The sequence below is a fragment of the Rattus norvegicus genome, chromosome 4 (assembly GCF_021556685.1).
Source record: "Rattus norvegicus strain SHRSP/BbbUtx chromosome 4, alternate assembly SHRSP_T2T, whole genome shotgun sequence".
In the NCBI taxonomy this organism is placed as follows: Eukaryota; Metazoa; Chordata; class Mammalia; order Rodentia; family Muridae; genus Rattus; species Rattus norvegicus.
The window spans coordinates 41,072,481-41,079,566 of NC_141537.1; positions in this window are offsets into that span (position 1 = coordinate 41,072,481).

Here is a 7,086-nt window from a genome sequence, read left to right on the forward strand (position 1 = left end):
TCCCAATCTAGTGCTATTGTTAGTCAGAAACACTTCGGCTACATTCCCAGAGCAGGGGACTTGAAGACAAGTTTAGCCACGCCACTTCCCCGCTGAGCAGTTTCTCTGGTGCTACTTACTCTCTGAAATTGTAAACTCTGCAGTTTAATTGAGCTTAAACATTTGTTTCTTCATTCCTTATTTCTTCATTGATTTTCTTCCAAATGCTTTGCATGGTTTCATCCAGGAACATCGTAAATTTGGTTTGATTACTTTCTTGGGTCGACAGACACCAGGCTGAAGCACAAATAAACCTCAACAGGGACGGGAGGCTGCATTTCAAAATACAGCGGTGAAGGGAAGAGTGGAAGAGAGGCCGCTACTGAATTGTATTGCTCAGATCATTTCAACTGCTTGAAAACAACTGATAAACAGCACAGAAGAAACACTGAAGTCTCCCTTTCAGTGTCTAAAGAAGGTTGGGAGGCTGCCAGCAGGTGAATCAAATGTGGATTGGGTTTGCTCCATAGGAGAGAGTCTGCCCCAGCAGCAGTTCTTGGGAAAGAAGAGAGCAGTCCTTACAGGAGGCTCATTTACAAGGTGCAGGAGAAAGCCTGCCTACTTCCACATAGAAGGAGAGTGTGAACTACCTGTGAACAATAAATGACAGTCATTTTCTCTTAGTGCTAAGGGTATTATTTTTAGAAGAGTACTGCCTGACTAGACGCTTAGAGCTAACACGCATATGGCCAACTCAGCAGTAAGCTCAGTAAAACTCAGAGCTGGGGTTCTGGTGCCAACTTAGAGCATCCCGAGAAGACAGCCAGTAGCTTTCTTAGCCTGCTTGCTCCAGATGACCTTTCAAGCCTTCTAGATCCTTTCTGAACGAGACCTCCAACTGTAATGGCTTTTAGGAATGAAGTAAACTTTATATTTTGTAAATATTTAAATAAACTATGCTCACAGTCAAACTCTCATAATAAAAAGTGAAAATTCATTTTTAACCCACATTACATTTATAATTCAAGGAATTTAAGTCTGGTTTTACTATCTGGTATATATCTTGAAGTTCCATATGTTTATGGGGGGATATTTACCCACAAATTTATCTAAACTCACAAAATGAACTTCCTTTCCATAACAGTGATTTGAAACAAGTCCGGTTCTTTTATGTCCTCTTTGTGTTAACAAATGCATGTGCAAATACTTTCGTCAATAGGCAGCATCCCACTGTGTGAATGGACGACTCTATGATTAATGAGTTTCCTATTGTATTTTGGTTAATTCTCCATTGGCCAACTCTAACTGATGAAGTAAAGAAAATCTTTTTGTTTGTATACGGACGTCTTTATATGATGATCTCCTAAGGTTACATCTGATGATGGAAATACACATTCAAATATTTTTAACAGCTGTAGTAAAACACATGCAACAAAGTTTAACATGATAATGGATTCTAAGTGATCAATTCAGGCCTGGGTTGGAGAAATCTTTTTTTGCACTACTCTTACAACTGTCTAGCCACAGGGTTCTTCATCTTGCAAAATGGGAACCTGGTCTTGTAAAAATGAACTCCTCACCTGTTCCCTGCCAAGATCCTGACAAGCATTTTTTTTCTTTCCATCTCTATGAATTTAATTGTACTTTGTATGTACAGAAAGGCTATCCTGTTTTTATTGGGTCATGATAGGATTATTTTGCAATTATGTCTAACAATTTAGCACATATGTATATATCCTTTTAAAGACTGAAAAGTATTCTTATGTATTTAGTTTATAAATGGTATTACTTTATATATCATATAAATTATATAACTTATACAATGTATATTATATATCATATATGTGTGTGTGCACTTACATCCATGTACACATGTGCATATGGGTGCACTTGCCTATGCATACATATTTGGAGGCTCAGATGTTTTCCACTATCATTTTCCGTCTTTATGAAGCTCACCATTATGACTATACTGACTAGCCAGGGAGCTTCCAAGATCCTCCTATATATGTCTCACAAGATCTGGGGTTTCAACTAGAAAAAGGAGTCACAGACCTACTGCTGAATTACTCAGTCCTGATAGGCTTAGAGAAAGGGAGAATCCTTACTGTAAGTTATTTCCTTACTGGCAAGGTCCAGCCTTCACTAGGAAGTTTCCATGCAATGCTTTTTCTGCAGACAGGATTCTTCCACAATGTATTCGCCATCCTACATTTTTGTTTATAAGACAAACTTTACTCTTAATGATACATTCAATCTCCTCAAGAATGATCCTAAATTTATTGTCTGCCTACACTGGAAGAATAGCTGAAGTTTCCATGTTCTTGTATTTTCTATCTCTCCCCAGCACTATTAAGACAGGACAGTTCCCACTGTAACCTTGGCCGGGTTAACAGCATCATGCACACGGATTGTCACTTGTTCTGGTTTGCAGTTGGTGTTCTCTGTGCTTCTCTTTACTGTATAAAAATTTCCCTGGTAAGTGTCTCTGTGAGAAACTGAAGAGAAAAAATATAGAAATGCAAAGATTTGGAGCAATGCATGATGGGTGGGGCAGCAGGAAGGGTTGAAGGCTGCTTGATGCGGCAAACCTAAGGAAACACCAAATTCAGCAGTGGGATATAAAAAGGCATTAGTGCAGGGGGAGTGGGGAGCCAAGTAACATGCCTATAAGAAACACATTTGTAGGGGTAAACGATAGATCTAGGCAAGTTAGGGTCACCAGGAAAAGTATATTCTACTGCCTATAGTAGAAAGTCTACAGATTGAGAAAAAAAACATGGCTGGTTCAGACAGATTTTTAGCCTTATTCCATTTTCTGTTCATGATCTTCCAGTGTCAATTTGTTTCACTTAGTCAAATTTCATAAAATATTAATAAAATGAAAACCAAATGTTTCTGAGTGTCTACGTGCAACAGATTCATTGTGTGCCAAATCACAGCGACTTTCATATGATATATTTGGGTATGTTATCAGAATCATTATGCCATTATTGGATTATTGGTTGCTATATGGGAATATTCATAATGGGTTGAGGCTCTTGGCAGCCTTTAATGAGGTTTTCTGCTTTCCTTTCATTCATTCAGCATTTAGTAACACTAAAAGGGCTCATTGCTCATTTCACTGGGCTGGCAACAAAGAGTTGTTACAGAGAAGAATGCCGCCAGGCTGCGCCAGCCCTCAAACAGGAGCTGCGAATTGAGGCTTTCAGTAGCATCTCTTTATTCAGTCCCAACCCTTTCTCTTCATCATGGTGTGTACTCTGTCACAAACGATAACACTGGATTCCTTTTTGTTTGCTGATAACATGCCAACAGAGCAGTGTTCCAGGGAAAACATATACTTTCTTTGAAGTGTTTGCTTTGGGATGTTTCAAAGCTGAGCTTCCCCATTGGCAGTTTCTTCAGCATCTCAAATTCTCTGTCTCTGTCTCTCTCATCTCTGTGTGTCTCTCTGCATAGGTAAATATGTATACACTTTGCAATTGTTATTTAAAAGATAGAGAGAACTCCACATAGACTATGACTATAATGCTTGCATTTATGTGCTGATATATATATGTCCCCCAAGAGAGTACACAGTATTCAAGTTACTAAGCAGACTCTTCCATGGTTTGACTTCAGGTCCTTCCTTCAGATCTTTGAACTCCTACTCTGACATCACTTGATGATGGACTCTAATCTGTAATCTGTATAATGTAATAAACTCTTTCCTCCCGAATTGTTTCCATGCATTGTTGGATTTTTGTTTGTTTGTTTGATTTTTGTTTTGTTTTGTTTTTTTTTTACAGCAACAAAAGAGAACTTAGAAGTTACCTTATAATTTGTTATGTGACCTACAGAAAATGAAAGATAGGCTAACTTACTTCATAGCATTAATTACAGCATAGGATAGCCTGACATTTGTGGCATTTAGTGATAGAAAAAATTAAAGCCTGATTACTAGCAGGGCAGCAATTAGATTCCATGCATCTATGTATATTATAAGATCATATAGGCGACAGCAAGCAGGTGATCCCACCGGCCTGCTCTCAGCGACTAGCAGTTGCTTATGTCATCATCTGTGCTGCACACAAAAGGGCCCCCAGACAAGCCAGATCCCTTTCTCTGCGCCCCTGCCCTCTTTCTGTCCCACCTCATTCTCTCTCTCTCTCTCTCTCTCTCTCTCTCTCTCTCTCTCTCTCTCTCTCTCTCTCCTGTTCCCTTTCTCTGTCTCTTTGTTTCCTTCCCTGTCTGCCTCTCTCCCCACTCCAAGAAGACCTTTTACTCTCCTTCCCCCTCAAAAACCTCTTACAGTAGATCTGTTGTGTGGCGTAATTTCTCAGGGGCACACCATGGCTTGTGGTACCTTTAGCCATGGTACCCCTGAAGGTTCCCTAGTCCTTGCTCACATTTATCATATCAATACAAATTTATAAAACAGCACCATTGCTCTTCAAAGATTTTTGAACCATCTGTCAAGCATATATAGTTCTTAGCTATTGACTATATTAAGCAGAAAGTAACACAAATGGGATGTTCAGTTTGTTTTGTCTTGTTCTTCCCTCCCCCATCCTGTGACAGGGTTTCTCTGTGGAGCCCTGTCCTAGCCATTCTGGGACTCTGTAAACCTTGCTGGCCTCAAACTCAGGGATTCGCCTGTTTTTGCTTCCAGAATGCTGGGGTTAAAGGCCTGCGCCACCAATTGCTTAGTGAAGGTGCAGTTTTGATGTTTAGGAATTTAACCTTTTTTGGGAAATTTTTATTTCAAGTCTAATGAGTTTAATCAACATTTTGAATGTAGTGTGTACGTAAGCATTACCAGTAAGCACAGAGATTCACTCATCTAAGTATGAATACATTTTAATAAATAAGAGGTTTGTTAAATACTGGCCAGGACCATGAATACTGACCAGGTCCATACTCGAGACTCATGCTCAGAATATGGTACATGATTATATTAGTCAAGGTTTTATAAAGGCAAACCTCACAGGGCTATGTGCTTTCTGCCTGCTTGCAATCAGAGGCAAGCACAGATGCTGAAGTCCCTGTTGCCTACATACAATCAAGCCCTGTACACTCAGGGTAATTAAGTTTGTTTACAGAAGCAAAAGCACATGCTTTGGTATCTTCCACCAATCATTTCAGGAAGTTACCTGTCCTTGGGCAAGTGAGTGGACCTTCCAGGCCAGAGGCATTTTTGTTTTATAGATCTTGTAAGCCAGTAATTTAAACTTAGGATACAACATTAGCCATCACACCAAGTAGACTTTGATTTGCTTCCTGTAGTCTGAATCAGATTACCCAGTGACTCTGCTCTCTATTTTCTCCTAGGGCGATGACTGTAACTACAAAGGGAATGATTTTCGGCCGTGTAGTTGCTTCTGTTCTTTTTCCAGTTCTTCCTCATCTGGTGTGTTGATAACTGAATTTAATGACTGACTCTTTGCAGAGGACAAATGAAAATTATCAGTTATGTCTTTTGGCAGTCATTAGAATGTCGAATGATTACTTTTTCCTATGTTGAAGAAAGTTCTTTAGTTTCACATTTTTGAGTTATGTGTAAGTCTTTCCCATGACCCTTTTGAAATGTATCTTGCATATTTGGGAAAACTTGAGGAAATGCTACCAGCAGAAGAACACTTTTTAGTAATTTTCTTCTGCACCACAAATTTCACTGAATTCATTTTTCCCCCTCTTTGTCCTTTCCCTGGCTCCCGACAGTCCCATCCTTGCTATTTCTTCTGTGTCACAATATAGGCTTCTGAAGAATGCAAATTGATCCATTCTTATTGCCTTGTACAAAGAACAAGTCCAAGTGGATCAAGGACCTCCACATAAAACCAGATACACTAAAACTAATGGAAGAGAAAGTGGAGAAGAGCCTCAAACATGTGGGCACTGGGGAAATTTTCCTGAACAGAACACTCGAACAGAACATCAATGGCTTATGCTTTAAGGTCAAAAAATGCCTCCTCTCTCAATTCTCTTCTGCTTAGCCTATGTGCAAATGCTACTTCTTCATTGAGTAATTCTGATTTGCCAGTGGAAAAATAGAACCTGATTTCTATCACTTTTCTTTTAAAGAGCTGTCTGTTAAAATACACTTGTTGATCCCCCTCTCCTCTAGAACATAAGCCTCATTGATTCCCAGACACACACACACACACACACACACACACACACACACAAGCGTGCACACACACATGTGCATGTGCACACACAAGCACATACACACAAAAGGACACACATATACAAGCACAAACACATGTGCACACCCGGATACACAAGAACACTTATATATGCATGTACACACATATGTGCTGACACATGCACATGTGTACATGCACGCACATGCACACACACACACACACACACATACACACACACGCACACACTCATATACAGGGTGACACCAGTGAGCATGCCAGTTTTATTTTGTAGCTTTGGCCAACACTAAGTGGTGTGGCTTCCCTTTTATTCATGGAATATCATTTTTCTCACTTGACATTTTGTAAATTAAGTTTGGAGAGCTATTACCAATTTGCCAAATCTCTATTTTGTTGCATTTACTTTTTAATGATATGATATGGCTTATTATGAAATCTGATCATTTACTTATTTCTTATGTATGCTTTCTGATCCATACCATTTGTATAATTTTTCATTAAATCTATAAAATTTCCCACTAAATATTATTGTGTAGTTTATTTAACATTCTTGACTGATAATTAAAACAAAACACTTTGGTAGAGGAATTTTTCAGGCCTTGGGTAAAAATTCCTTTTGTACTTATATAAATTGTCTTTTTATTTTCAAGTTACAATTTATTGTGCTTTTACACTTCCAGTTGCTCTTAGAATCCCCAACTACTTTTTCCTTCTAATGGACGTTTATGCTTGAAGGATAAATGAAGCTGTCTGTCTTTGTATAGCATAGGTACGTGTGTAAATGTGAATGCATCAATAAGAAACTCACTCTGAAGAACTTTCCACCTGCAAAAGTTTGACCAAAGAGATAATGGGAGGAAGGGACAGCAGAAGACTGTTGTTAACCCTTTCTTATTCACAGAAATGATCCCACTGTTTAATTACATAATGTCCTTTTCAGTCTGTTAAACTTGGCTCT